At 34.1% G+C, this 16,407-nt stretch overlaps 1 protein-coding gene across 1 annotated transcript in view; it reads left to right on the top strand.

The window, feature by feature from the left end:
• LOC125833069 (uncharacterized) overlaps positions 1 to 16,109 on the top strand; it is a 1,066,246-nt gene extending 1,050,137 nt beyond the window's left edge. Inside the window, exon 10 of the mRNA XM_049512224.1 lies at positions 16,097 to 16,109. The gene's annotated coding sequence lies outside the window, so the exon portion shown is untranslated. The remainder of the gene's footprint in view (positions 1 to 16,096) is intronic.
• Positions 16,110 to 16,407: the final 298 nt, after the last annotated feature.

Genomic DNA, 16,407 nt, shown 5'->3' with positions numbered 1-16,407 from the left:
AGGGTTCTGAAATTCATGCAATAAACTGAATATTAACATACTAATTTGATTTGGATCATTATAACAACTAGGAACCCAACAATTCTAACATTCAAGAAACCCTAGGTCTAGTCATAATAAGTGAATCAAGAAACTGACTAAAAACTAGGGACCTAATGGGTGAAAGGAACCAACTAGTGAAATACCATATAACTGGTGACGAATTTCACGGAGAAATCCTTTGATTCTGGGCTGGAACTGAAGAAAACTTGTTGCGTTCTTGAACTAGGGTTCTTGACTTCTTTCTCCTCTTAGTGTTCTAATTTTCTATGTTTTGATTAATGATTTGACTTAGGTAAAATATAGTTATGTTTCTAGGCTTAAAACTGACTAAAACCTCATAATTTAGGGTCTAAATGACGTAGCTTAGGGCTCCAAAGAAATAGTAAAAGACCAAAAGATCCCTGACTTAACTGCTATCGGGGTGATCGACAGACGGGATCTACAGGCCGTACATCGAACGATGGTCCGTGCTGGTCGACCGTAGTTCGTATCAGAGGCTGGGTAAATGAGTCTTGATCCACAGACACAGACCACAGACCATGGTCTGACCTACGGATAGTGGGTCTGTCCGTTGGTCGAGACTTAGCTAATTTTCTGAGCTAGGTTTGGGTAGAGGTTGCAGTGGTGAACCATGGACCACCAGCACGGGCCATGGTCTGACCTACGGTCCGTGGATGGTAACCATGAGTTGCACCTGCAACTTCTCAAAATCTAGATTTTGGTCTATCTAGGATACGGGGTGTTACAACATGGGTAAAGGGTCATACTTTTTAGATGATTTCTTATTACTTTTAAGCATAGCTTAGTGGATCCACTTAGTTGAGGATGTCCTATACTTTGGCAAGGTATAGGAAAGTTCTGGCAGCGTGGGCGAGACGCTTCATCATCACATTGCTCATAGTGATGGTTGTCGGTTAGAGAATCTCCAAAATAAGAGTAATGAGTTATTATTGTATTTTTATATACATTTGAATTATTATCTATTGTTCTAAAAGATTCATGTATATATCATCTTTTATTTTTGCTTTCATTTTGAGTTGAGTATCTTGAGTTTCAGTTGAGTATCTTGAGTTGAGTTAAGCATCCTTAGTTGGGTTGAGTATCCTGAGTTGAGTTGAGTATCCCTGAGTCAAGTTGAGTATTCTTGAGTTAAGTATGTCTTCCCTTTTATTAGATCGAACTTATACTGATATTGCAAAGTTCTCTTTACCTGCTCGTACATTCCATGTACTAACGTCATTTGGCCTACATCGTTTCATGATACAGATACATGTATTCAGGATCATCAACAGGCGTTCCGTTGAGGCCATGCGGTATTCCAGACAACTGTGGTGAGCCTTCTTGTATTTCGAAGGACTTCACCTTTACCTTAAAGTTAGTAGTTTAGAGATGTCGTGGGTCTTGTCCCAATATCCTTCTGTAATAGTAGAGTCTTCATAAATAGACAGAGTTGAGGAATTTTCTGTAATTTCTTTCTTTTGAGTTGTTTTATAAACTTTGAGTATATCTTTTGAGTATTGTTCAAACTTTTTAAAGTTGAGAATTTGAGTTTAATGAGATTTGATTCAGTATTAAGCTTTTGTATGCTTGAGTTAGTCTTCCACTTGTAGTCAGTCAGGATGAGGGTTCTCCTGGGGACCATCACTGGTTCTCGAGTGCTGGCCACGTCCAAGGTGTAGACTCGGGTTGTGACATGTGTAAGCAAAACTTAATACACATCAGGATTTTAAATACATTAATACTACAAAAATTGGTATTATATAGTGAAACTGGTCTTTTTACCACCTTGCCTTGCCCTAACTTACGTTACCACATTCGTCAACGATGAAAAATGTGTAAAATATGTTGTAACCCTAATAGAAGGATGAAGAACCAATTTGTAGAGGTTACTTAAAGAATTTATCTGCTACACCAATCAAATAATTGGTGTACGAATGAGATCTATTAATTATTAAATATTATTTATGGGCTTTACATTAATTGGGACACAAATAAAATAATGAGTTACATTCTCCCAAATGGCTCAATGAGCACATCACTATAATATACTAGTTTCTGGATACGTACGTTTCACATGTGTCCCATGTAAATTTTATATATCTGTTAGAAGATTAAATTCTATGAAAAGATGTGTGGTTTGAACTTTGGTTAATATTGTTTAGCAAACTTCCAATGAATTCACAAATGACTAATTTAAGTCCAAATAAAAACTTACAACAATAAAAAAAAATTAAGTTTAATGTAGAGAAACATATAAAGTAAACAGAAAAAACAACATACATATCATTTTAAGGAATTTAATAATAACAATATAGATGAAAAAAAAGAAATATATAGAATTTGTACATATAACTTTTTGAGTTGTTGTTGACATTTCTCCAACAACCAATCAAAATCCCAGTCTTCTTCATCAATTCAACTAAAGCATGAATCAAATAATACATACAACAGTGATAAGCGCTTCACTACTATAACTATTGAATGAAAAGGATGACCTTGGATAAGGGTCTCATGAAATAAAAAAAGATGAATTATATAGATAAAAATGGAGGAATACCAAAAGATATATTAAAGCTTTAAATAAAATAGTAAAAGATTATGAATATGAAAAACATGAGAGTTATAAATATTAAGAATAGTAATTAAATAACTATTTAGATATGAGTTATGAAAATGAATATTTAATGCAGATAAAGGAGAAAATTAATAAATAAATAAATAAACCAAAATTAATACAAATAATATAAGTGTTTAAACCTGCAAAAAAACAACTAATCTAAAATCAATAAGTCAATGAGAAATTAAGCCAAAAAAAGAGAGTAAGAAAGTGACACCAAAAACTAATATGAAAACGGAAAGAAGTAGAAGAGATGTAACTGCATTATTAATTTATTATAGTGATTATTACAAATATTTATCATGAAATAGTTTTTTACATTGTTATAAATGAATAATTTAGATTTTTGATTTTGTTAAAAAAAATTATTTATTGTTTTAATGGTATATTGTAGTTACTAAACTTTATAGGGCTATTTTGGTATTTTAACATTTAACATTTTTTGTTCCCACTCTTAGCAATATATAAATAAATATAATATAATAATAATGAAGTAAATATTAGTTGCGCATATAATAAATCTCTACTATAATGTTTATCATACATTCCACAATATGACTGTAACACCCCGGAAGTTGGAAGTCCAAAGGAAGAGGAAACTATAGATTTTTGGCACTGAAGCAGATTCTACGAGTCCAACCTACGAATAATATGAATTTCTACGAGCCGTAGGAAGGGACTAGTAGTCTTGGGGATAAGTTTCTGAAGTTTGACCGACGAATGAACATGACGAACCGTAGGAAGGCTGACGAGTCGTAGGCGGGTTCCGTAGGAAAGTTTTAGACTTAGTGAAATTTGAAACATAAACTTGGATTTTTAACGATGGGTTCTATAGACAGTAAGAATTTAGACAGACCGTAGAAAGGTCTAGTGGAAAGTAAGGTGAATTTTGTGATTCTGAAGTTGGTTCTATGGTTGACCAATACAGACAGTAGGAAATTCTATGGACCATAGGTCTAATTAGTAGGAACACTCTGACAATTATTTTGAAGGGTATTTGATCTTTTCATATGCATTAAATTCTTATACTATGTCGTTTTACCCCTATTTTTAAGTCATATAACTACCCTTCTACCCCTAAAACTACCCCAACTCTCTTATTCCCTGAAATTCTCAATTGACATCCACATTCATCTTCCTCAACTCTCTCTCAAGTTCAAGGAAAAAGAAGCAAGGGTTTCCAAATAAAGTCTTCTTTTTCACCATTTCTTTTGGGATTTGATTCTCAAAGTATATAGGGTTTCATTGCTGAGTTCCATTCACTCATTGAGCCAAAGGTTTCTCAATTCTCCAAGTTCATTTTCATCAATTTGATTAGGTTTTCATTCGATTCCCCATGGGTTCTAATTGTGTTGATTCAATTGTTTGATTTTTATCTTATTATGATGGTTTTGGTTCAATTACATGCTTTCCAATTGATATCACATGAACCCATACATTTATCATGATTTTTGACTATGAACTTTCAATGACAGGAATTTATAAGAAGCTATGAATCTATAAATGATGTTTTTATGAAGGTTATGCATGATTATAAAAAGAAAGGTTTAATGATATAGGTTTCTTTAAGATAAGCATCTATGAAATTGTGAAATGATTTTGTCACATATTAAGCAATCATGATTGGTGAAATGTTTTCTCACACATGCTTGATTCAAGATTTAATGAGCTACTCTGTGATATTTTAAGCATACCTGAGTCTTTTGCACCTGAGGAGGAATGAAGGAAGGAAACAATGAGGGTATATTTGAATACGCAAGAATAGGGAGAGCAGAAAGAAAGAAGAAGGAATAGAAAGACAATTGTGGAGTCGCTTTTGGTATTGCACCTCCTTGGAGAAATTGTAAAAAAAATAATTGTGAAGGAATTGGCAAAAACTTGTATGAAAAGATGAATCTAATTCCCGTGTTCTGGTTGCGTCACGTCACAAGGTCTAGGATCCTCTTTTTATATATAAATATAAATGATATGATTGTTGATTTTACTACTCATTATATGCCTTTTTCCTTAGACTTCTAATGGTAATAAAATTTACATGGGACACACGTGCAACACACATATCCAGAAATTTGTATAACTAAAATATTGAAGCTAAGCAAAATAATATACAAGGTCGTACCATAAGGGATTCATCAAAAACACTGTCCACAAAAGAATTGGGTATCTATCGATCTCTTAAAGATGATAGGGAAGTACATGGGATTAGTGGCAAGCTTCTCCATAACGCCTCAATCCTCATTCGTACATGGTTAGCAACTATGGGGTACATTGATTGTTGATAAAAATAGAAAGTTGAAATGCGTCCTAGAGGAAGGCAAGAGTAGGAGTAGAACATGAGGCTTTTGTGAAGATTGCTTGATTCTTGCTTAATTATTTTACAAATGTTTGCCCTCTATTATACTACTAAATTAGGGTTAATATATTATTAATAATTGTTATGTGAGTACCTTTTGGAAAAGCAGTTTTCATATTTGCGGGAGTTCTGGGGAAGCTTGCCACAAATCCTCTATACTTCCCTATTATCTTTAAGAGATGGTTAGACATGCTCAATTCTTGTGTGGACAGTGTTTTTTTATGAATCCCTAATGGTACTTCCTTGTATATTATTTTTCTTAGCTTCAATCTTTTAGTTATACTACTTTCTGGACACATGTGCTCCATGTGAATTTTATTACGATTACAAGTCTAAGAAAAAAACATATAATGAGTAATAAAAGAAACAATCATATCATATCATATATATATATATATATACATATATGTGTGTGTGTGTGTGTGTGTTTATATATAAAAAAGGATCCTAGACCCGGTGACGTGACATAACCAGAACACATAGAAATATATTTATCTTTTCATACTAGTTTTTGCCAATTTCTTGGCACAATTTTTTTACAATACCTCCAAGGAGGTGTGATATAAAAAGCGGCACCAAAATTCTCTTTATATTCCTTCTTTCTTCTTTCTGTTTTCCCCGTTCTTGCGTATTAAAATATCCCCTCTCTATTTCCTTCCTTCATTACTCCTCAGGAGAAAACAACTCAGGTATGCTTAAAATATCATATAGATTAGCTCACTAAATCTTGAATCAAGCATGTGTGAGAAAACCTTTCACCAATGATGATTCCTTAATATGTGACAAAATCATTTCTCAATTTCATAGATGCTTATCTTAAAACAAACTAGATCATAAAACCTTTCTTTTCATAATAATGCATAACCTTCATGAAAACATCATTTATATATTCATAGTTTCTTCATAAATTCATGTCTTGGAAAGTTCATAGTCAAAAATCATGATCAATTTATGGGTTTATGTGATACAATTGAAAAGCATGTAATTAAATCAAAACCATCATAATAGGATCAAAATCAAACAATTGAATGAACACAATTAGAAACCATGAGGTATTGAATGAAAACCTAATCAAATTGATGAAAATGAACTTGGAGAATTGAGAAACCTTTGGGACTCAATGGGTGAATGGAAACTATTGATGAAACCCTACATACCTTGAGGATCAAAGCCCAAAAGCAATGGTGAAAAGGAAGACTTGATTTGAAAATCCTAGCTTCTTCTTTCTTGAACTTGAGAGAGAGAGTTGAGGAAGATGAATGTGGATGTGAATTGGGAATTTGAGTGAATTAGAGAGTTGGGGTAGTTTTAGGGGTAGAAGGGTAGTTATAGGATTTAGAAATAGGGGTAAAACGACATAGTATAGGCATTTAATGCATAGGAAAAGACCCAAATACCCTTAAAAATTACTGTCGGAGGGTTCCTACTATTTCTACCTACGGTCCGTAGAACTTTCTATGGTTTGTATTAGTCAACAATAGAACAAATTTCAAAAACCCAAAATTCACTTTACTTTCCACGAGACCTTTCTACGGTGCGTCTAAATTACCAAGGTCTGTAGAACCCATTGGTAAAAATCCAACATGCCCCTCTTTGTTTTTAATAATGAAGAGATTTTCAACCAAAGAAAGTGAACAAAATGGCTAATTTTTTATTATTTCAAACTCCATTGAAAACAATTTTAAAATATATGACCGAACCTTGTTACAAAATGAAAACTCCGAACTGGTTGTGCTTTTTCTAGGAAAATAAAATATATGAGAATCACAAACTAGGACATATAACCCTAGGAAGAAAAGGGAGAATGAGGCATATTGACATGAGAGTTTCAATTGGGAAGTACTATCCTTGTTTATTGACATAAGATAGGGGCGTGTTACCCAAAGTATGAATATGGTGTGTATTGCACTTGAATGAAAGACTGGTGCGTATTTCCCAAGATAAGCATATCGATGTATTAAGGAATAAAGGATTGCGTACTGCACATGAATGGAAGATTGTTATGTATTGCACATGAATGAAAGACTATTGTGTATTGCACATGAATGAAATATTGGTGTGTATTGCACATGATTTTTCCAACTAGTAGATGTTTTCCTAATGAGGGAATGAGACCGGACGTATTACTCGAAGTTTTCGAATTGAGAGGCAAAAATTACAAATAGCATGTGATGAAACACCAAAAAATGTGACGACTTTTGAGATCTTATGTTGTATCTTTCTGACTTGTAATATTGCATTTTCTTTTATCCTATTGTTGAGCTAAAGAAAGAGAAAATTGTTACTTCAAAAGTGATAGTTGGTTTGCGACATTGATGTTCTGATGACTTGACCATACTTTCGACCAATTTGCCAAATTCTGGATCAAATCCTTGGCTAAACAAATTTTCTAAAGCTTCCTCTTTGTTAATCAGAGACCTTAATGTTCTTGGAAGTACTAAAAGTCATGGTCCAATTGATTTCCTGAAGAACGAATATCTCTTTCGAAATTTTTCTCATGACTTAAGATGCTTTATCGTATTCCATCACATAAATATTTTTTGGGAAAAAATCTTAGGTGTCTTTAGTTCTTGATCAATGCCATATTGACTCATGTACCCAACTTTTCCTTTTGTGGAAATTGTCGTGAGCCTTTCAACCTTTTTGCTTTTCTTTGAAACATAATTTTATTGAAAGTGAATAAAAATGTTAGATTTGAGAATATTAAGAGATTGAAGTAAGACAGACTTATACTAAACAAAGGGTATTCCTTTTGAGGAAAAAGACAAAGAGAACTTATCTAGAGGCATATGCCGACTTTGAATGAACCATGACATGCACTTTGTATTTGACTCTTGATCTGTTTGAGTTGTCTATCTCTCAAAGCCTGAACCATTATAAATCTGAAACTGATTTATGTATCCTAGTAGCACTTCATGTAGAGGGGTTGAAAAGTTGTGCTCTTTCCAGGTTCCCTCCAATTAACCATTTTCATGTTGTTCTCTCTCATTATCTTAAAGTGCTCGTGAGATTTTTCACCGATAAGATCCTCTCTCTTGTCTCCTTATGGTGCCTGAAAAGGTTTTCACCGACAAGACTCTTTTTTTCTCTTTTTTTCTTATGGTGCCAACAAGGGGTTTCACTTATAAGTCTCTTTTTTTCTCTTGATGATCAATTGTCTACACAAAACATATTGAATCTAGTATTCTTAAAGAGTTAATCAGAAAGTCAGTTGCTGAACAAAACCGTAAACTGGACTACAATTTTTGAACTATTGTAACCAAATAAAAAAAATACCCCAGCTCTTATGAATAATAGAATATTAATATTTTTGATAGTATGAACAAACCCAAAAGGGTTGCCTATGTATCCTTTCAGAATCAGGACGAACATAGTTCAAACTTTCAATGAGAAGAAATTTTTTTGATTGATTGATTATTTTTATTTCTTTGGAACGAGGGGCCTTCATCTTCCCAACTATAAAATTCCAATCGTCGTTTGTCACTGTATCTTAAAAAGCATAAGATGTAGTATCTTTTGATTGCGTTTGCATTAACAATTATGCCTGTGATTTTTCCCTCCACATCAGTAAGGCGCAATGTTTCTCTGGACAACACTCCCTTGAAAATATATGGACCTTGCCAATTTGGAGCAAACTTTCCCTTGGCTTCTTTATGGTATGGTAGAATGCATTTTAAGACAAGTTGGACTACTTCAAAATGTTTTGGGTGCACCCTTTTATTCTATACACGAGCTATGCTTTGCTGATAAAGCTAGCAAAAACAAATGTCCGCCAATCTTTTTTCATCTATTAATGTCAGCTGATCTAATCGAGTTTTGACCCACTCAGTATGCTCAATTTTTGGTACCTTGAATTAACTTTATGATGATATTTTTGATGTTTTTGTTAGCATCTTCCACAACTCCAGTGGCTTTTGGACGGTATGGAGTAGAATTGTAATGCACAATTTTGAATTGGTATTCAAATTTGTAGTGTTGTATGTTATGATAGCTCTTGTGATACCAAAATGGCAAATGATGTTAGCATGCAAAAAATCTATGACTGCCTTCTTAGTGACTACTGTAAAAGTGACTGCCTCCACACATTTGGTGAATTAATCAATTGCGACCAAAATGAATTGATGTCCTTTTGAAGCTTTTGTCTCAATTTGTCGATGACATCCACTCCCCATGCAGCGAAGGGCAAGGAGTGGGCATAGGGTGTAACTCTCTATGAGGTGAATGAATTAAATTACCTTGACACTGATTATCTCTGTTCACAAAGCAAAACCAATCCCATTTCCATTGTAAGCCAGTAATACTCTACTCGGAGTAACTTTTATATCAAGGACATATCCATACATGTGTGAGCAACATATCTCAGCATGTACTTCATTCATGATTTTCTCATTTTCTTTAGCATCCACGTATCTCAGCAAATTTAAATTGAGGTTTGTTTATATTAAATTTCCTACTAATAAAGAAACCACTAGCCATGCCCCTAATAGTTTTCTAGCTTCCATTTGCATGTTTTGGATATTTTTTGTGTCCAAGAAAGTGCTTGATGTGTAGGTACCATTGCTCACCATTTGAGTCTACTTCAATTGTGTTAGAATAGTAGCATTGGTCACGAACTTGAATTTCCAACGGAGTGATGCAAGTGTTGCCAGGATATTGAAGCTATGATGCCAAAGTGGCCAAGCCATCAGTCAATTCATTATGAAACCTTGGGGATAGATCTAAAGTAGAAGAACTTAAACCTTTTGCTGATGTCTTCCACACATTGTTTGTATGGAAGAATCTTGAGGTCTCTAGTTTTCCATTCACCTTAATCTTGCCGAATAAGGAAATCAAAATTTCCCAACAATTCAATTCTTGTAAATCCAAATCTATTTTCATATTCAAACCCATTATTCATGCTTGTACTCTGTTGTGTTATTTTAATAGAGGAAACAAAGTCTAGCCATTGCAGTGTAGTACTGCCCTGTGGGCGATATGAGAATTGCCCCAATCCTTATGCCTTTTGTATTGATTGCTCCATCAAAGTATAATTTCCAAGCATGACTTTTGTGAACACCTAATTTTTGACGTATTTAATTGTATTTGTATTTGTATTTTTTTGTTTGTTAATGTTATTTTTTAATTGTCTTTCTATGTAAAAAAAATAATTGGACCAAACGGCTCAATTTTGATTGAATAGGGCTAATTTCAATCCAATTCTAATAGCCCAATCAATTTTCAATCTAGTCCAATAACTATGACTCAAATCTTAATCTCCATCATTCATAATTTTTTTGATCCAGTGACTCTCGTTTGACCCTATCATAATACAAAAGACCTCAAAAATGAGATTTTGGTCCTATTAGTTTTTAAAATTTTCCTCTCTCCCCTTTATTTCCAACCACTACTGCCACTGGCCGCCTCCACCAACGTTGGTCACCGCCATTGGCCACCAACACTGTCGCAGACAAATTACTTTAAATTTTCACCTCTTCTGCCTTCCACTCTCCTCTACACAAATCCATGAACCATTTATTCTTATTCCTAGCCAAACTTCATAGATAGATTTAAGAAAAAATGAATACTAACCATCACTTTCTTTTTAGATTTATAGAGTTCCGGTCATCTCCATTCTATACCCCTAACATAAATGTGTAGAGTTCTTCAATGACTATCTTTTGATATAAGTTTCATGTTAAAACTTCATTGAATAATTTTACGGGGAGTTTTTTTGGCGACCTCCATTCACCCCAAAGTCTATATCAATTCTCTCATCCTCTCATCCCCTATCCAAATCCACCACTATCACAATTTTTTTAAACCAATTTGTTTGAATTTAAAAAAAAAATTGTTTTACCTTTTATTTATTTTATAGTGTTTGATCTTCAAAATATATTAGATGTTTGAATTTTGTGTTAGTGAGCTGATTTATTTTTTAATCTTGGCTCTTAATTATTATATTTAAATGGGTTCTACATATATAATACACCTATTTTTTTAATTTTTAGATGTTCCGTTTAGCTTTTATTCAATTAGTGAATAAAATAAAATGGGACTCTCTAACAGGCAATGTAGTCTTTTTCAATTAATCTTTTCTTGGAAGAAAAAAAAAAGAAAAAATAATCATAGTGGTCATCTTGGGTGGTACATTGGCATGACAAAGGGCCTTATGCACGCATTGACTCTTAAATTTTCAAGAAAAAGGTGGGTGCTTCATCTTCTCCACCTATTTAATACCCCCTTCTTCTTTCATTTGACAGAGCTATCAAATCACAAAGACAATCGATCTACTATTAGTTTACGGAATAACAACAAGGCTTCTGTCGGTGAGAATATCCACAAACATACCGAATTACTAATACCCAAGAAAAAAATCATTTCTTCAGTCTATACTTACCCAATCTCCCTAGCTGCCTCAGTTAGATAACATCCATCTTTTCTCTTATGAGTCTCAGTCCACATTTTGCCTCGGTCAACAGTTTTTCCCTTTGCCTTATGAAATTTTCAAATGGTAAAATGTTAGTATAATAAAATAAGAACATACTTATCTAAGCACATCATATTAAACAACCATTTCAGCTCTTCTTACCACAAAGCTCTTCATATCTCCAGTATGAGGAGTTTGGTTCTGTCGAATCCATATATTAGTTCCTCTTGCAAAGTTAATACAGATTAAAGAAGAACAATATGAATAATTAATTTCAGGGAACAATTAACTTTAGGTTTCAAGTGTGTACACAAAATCGTTAAGAATACTTTATCCAAAGGCATATGGTATGCTTTTTTTAAAAATCCAAACATAAGAGATCTTCTATTATTTTATACAACATCTACAATAAAAAAATTATACAACACCTACAATTGTTAGAAACTGTTGAGGATGAGGAAGAGACAGTGGTATAACTATATAATTAGTGGAAGTGAATATATAATTATAGTTAATTTTACTTACTTCTCTTCAACCGTCCACAAATTCTTGTTTGCTCTTTCTTTTGTTATAGAGTTTTTCACAACATATTTTTGTACAAATTTGAATCTCATTTGTTTCACAAAATATTTTAACTCTAAGTATATGGTAACAAAAACACTGTCCGGTTCCAGTTGTCCTTCAAAAATTAATGGCGATGAAAATAATGCGGTTTCAATGATTCGTGTTCCTGCTCCGATGACGTTGAGTCATACTAGTAAAATCAGATGGAGAGGGCATCTATGGTGTTTCATCGATTGTCGATGGAAACAAAGTGAAAATTGTTATTCTTGTCAAGAGGACGATTGGCGGAAGCAACAAGAACGATGTTATTTCTCCAGTTGTAGATAGGAATGTAGTTGGTGTTCCTTCTCCGAAGATGCTGAGTTCTTTGACTAAAATCGATAACAATGAAAATGATGAGATTTTAGTATCTAGAACTAGTGGAACCTCATCGTCTTCATCACCATCATTTTTACTCATCGAACTCAACATCTTCGGAGTAGGACATCAATTACGTTCCAATCTACAAAGACATCGTCCTTTTTTCTCCCGTCAGTTGTCCTCTGCATAGGAACACCAAATTCCACTTTGTTTGCATTGAAAATCGCTGAAACAACATAACTACCTTCTCCCTCACCTATTTTACTTGTAGACCTTAACATCATCGGAGCGGGAACACCAACTGGTGGAAATGCATTATTTTCATCACCATCGATTTTATAAGGAAAACTAGAATCAATCGGTGTTGTCATCATCATATACTTAGAATAAAAAATCACGGGGATACAAATAAGAACAAAACTATACAAAAATAACTTTCGAGAAGCTTTGTAATAGAAGAAAGACTAAACAACAACTTCTAGGTCGTTGATCATCATGAAGTTATGCTTTAACTAGAGTAATTTTGGAATCACTACATATGTCTCTGCCAAAAGATGATAAAGGTAAAACATCTTAACAAAAAATAATTAAAAGAAAGTTCATTTTACTCAAAGAAATCTACAAATTAAGAAATCTACTATCCAAAATCAACGATTTCTTACATTGGGAAATATTAGGAAACATGGTGGAAAGAAACAGAACTCACCTATTATTGTTAATTCAATTTCTAACCTTCATCCAAAAATATGAAGGCTTGACAAAGTACAGCCCCTAAGTAAACCCAAAATAAACTGATACTACTTGTTATGTTACGTTACGAGGATTCGTATAATAACTTCATGTGGTGGGAACCTAGAGGAGACACTTCTACTAGGCATAATACATAAATATGCCCTTTAACTTGGCTTCAAATCACATTTATGCCCTTTAACTTTGAATGTGCACAAGTAGACACTTAAACTTGTATAAAATTGAACAATAGACACACATGTCCTACATGGCATCCTACATGTCAATTTTTGTCCTACGTGGTGTCCTATGTGTATTGTGCCATGTAGGAATCATGTGTTTACTTGTTCAATTTTATACAAGTTTAAGTGTATATTTGTGCATATCCAAAGTTGGAGGACAAAAACGTAAAATGAAGCCAAGTTTAAGGGCACATTTTATGTATTAGGCCCTTCTACTATATGGTATCATAACTCGTATAATCTGGGACATCTGCATTTATATGCATTTGAGGTGCAGACTATTCATCCCATCAAAAACTTTGCCGAGTTTTTTAAGGAGGAAGGGACATGGAACTATCCAACAATGGAAGAGTGTGTTCCTAAGTATGTTGTACATGTCCAATCTAGCTTGCATCCTGCATATCTCTGTAATCGAGGAGATGAAGCTTAGCGGACTGAAACTAACAATGGTAAATTTACTGTTAAATCAGCTTGGTTGCTATTGAAGTACAAAAAAGAGAAGGTTGAAGACATGGTGAGATTGTGGATAAAAGGGATTTCTTTTGAAATCCCCTTTCTTGCTTGGAAAATTTGGTTCAGAAAGATTTGTGTGGCTTCTTTGGTGCATGGATGGAACTCTGATTATTCTTGGAATTGTAGGTGTTGTATAATTTTAGAAGAAGATACAATGGAACATCTTTTTCGGACAGGAGAATATGCTACAAGAATTTGGAGTCACTTTATTAGTGCTATTGGAATTGTGGGCCCTATTCTCAACTTGAAGCAGTCCATAATGTTGTGCTTGCTAGTAAGGCAACTATAGAGTGAAGGTAGTTTTACATGCTATCCTTACATTATTTTATAGTTATTTTGGAAGTGAATGTATACTATTATTCACGGAGGTTCCTTTTCATAATTTAGAGTGCTATGGGTATTAACGATGCAATTTTAACATTAATTCTTAATAGATGTAAAGGGACATGTAGCAGCAACTCTTGGTCTCTTATTATTTCAGAATTGGAATAGTATGTAACAAACCGAAATCCTCACTATATTAATAAGAGCACTGGAACACTATTACAACTTTAAGATTCTAATTGCAATAATGAAACTACCGATTTACAATAGAAATATTGAAATAACAAGTAACTAAGGATAGAGATAAGAATGAAGATGAGAAACTTAGACTCTAGAATTGGGGATGAGAACACAGAAATGCCTTTGCACATAATTCATTTGATGTCCTCTGATAGTGATGCCCTAATCTATTTAACTACAACCAACGTACCCTCAGTCTGGATCCTAGATTATCCTTTGTGAAGGCCAGGCATTATTGCTTTTGTTGGGCCTACTTTGTCCAATATGTATTTGTGTAATATCCTTGTTGGTATCCTTATTGGGCTGGGGCTGGTTCATAACAATACTCTCGTCCTCAATAAGAACCTTGTCCTCCAGGTTCAAGTCAAAAGATCTCGCGAACGAAAGCATTGGTAATATAGGTGCAGTTACATTGGCTTTAAGTTGGACGAAGTGCATTTGATGGCAAGCACCTGCAAGTCCCTTGTGAGAAAAATCAAGAGCTTCATACCAAGATTGTGTCAACATAGTTTACTCTTGTTGGACATGGTTGTGACAAGAAAAATCTTGTAGTTTCTCTAAATGTCCTCTAGGCCACAATATCCTCAGAATGGATGTCATAATAAAGGCTGCTTTGCTAACAATCCTGATATGATCCAGTTCAACAACAACTTCAAAATTTTCAGGATGCTCACTCACACTCCAGCTTAACATAGTAAAAACACAAAACAGAGGAAAACTAAGTTGTAGTCCATCTTTGGCATCGTTGTAGACCACGACCAAGTATTTGAACATAATTAAATCAATATACCCTCCATCTTAAAGCCCAAAATTTCCCCTCCATGACACATTGTTAGGCCTAGGCAATTGTACATTATCCTTAAGCCGCTGTCCAGAAACCCATTTGTTTAAATGGACAATTCTAGTTGAACTTCCCACAAAGTAAACCAATGGGAGTAAACAAATGTAGTGAAGTTGCTTCAAGTTACCCTTGAAATGCGCAGACTTAAGGTTAGATACAACTTGTTCCATGTTATCCAATAACTTGGGGAATTTTGCCTGGTCAACTACATTCAAGAAGTATCTCTCGTCTTGTGGAAATTTCTCTATAAATCGCTTAATCACAAACAATATAAACTCCAGACTTGATAGATAAAGTATATCCTTTAGCACTCCTTCCGCAAAGACCATGTTATACATAAAAGAAACATCGTCTTGATGAAACATCTGTAATGTACAACCAGTAAACAATGAAGAAACTATTGCCCCAATACCTTTCACCACCACATAATTAAAATCATGTAGTACCCCATCATCACCATTAATAACAACATAGACAAACCAACAATTTCTTCCAGCAAACAAGTTAGGGAGAAGTCCATGGAAACAAATCTTGAAGGACCAGTGATGGGCAGACATGGATAGTACTACATGCTCAGCACTATGTTTTCCAAAAAAATATCACAGGGTCAGTGATGCCAATTGAGAGCACATTAAAACGAGCATGCAAGTTCTGAAGCCATATAGTAGAACTAAGCAGTGCAAAATGATTCTTTGTAGCAAGCATCGTGTAGTAAATTTCAATTTTGCAGTCAAGATTAATGTTGATATCAAGTCGCAAAATTGATGTTTGCTTGAAGTTGGCCACCGAAACGTCATGGTTTAACATCATAATTTTCACCGACGACTAGCTCATATGCGATTGAAGGACAGGTGAATGAAATGTAGTTATAGATAACAGAGAATCAATTGGCGAAGTAGCAATGCATACACTATGGTTGTCCGGGATCCCACACTCCACTCGAACAGTTTGAATCCGCCTTTAAGAAAAAATTTCTTGTACACCCCAACAATAGTAATACCTCTGTGTTCTGACCAAAATCTGTGAGAGACATGAAATCAAAACATATTCCTGGATCCCACACACAGAGATCCATTGCAATCATAGGAATAGTTACAATGAACAAATTAGAAGTTTGAACCAAATAGAAATTGACTCAAAATATTTTGGTCATTGAATGCCCCGGTGGATTTTCCA

The sequence above is a fragment of the Solanum verrucosum genome, unplaced genomic scaffold, assembly GCF_900185275.1.
Source record: "Solanum verrucosum unplaced genomic scaffold, falcon-dt-bn FXZP01000041.1, whole genome shotgun sequence".
Lineage (NCBI taxonomy): Eukaryota > Viridiplantae > Streptophyta > Magnoliopsida > Solanales > Solanaceae > Solanum > Solanum verrucosum.
The sequence above is the reverse complement of the archived record's forward strand: the minus strand, read 5'-3'. Positions and strand labels throughout refer to the sequence as shown.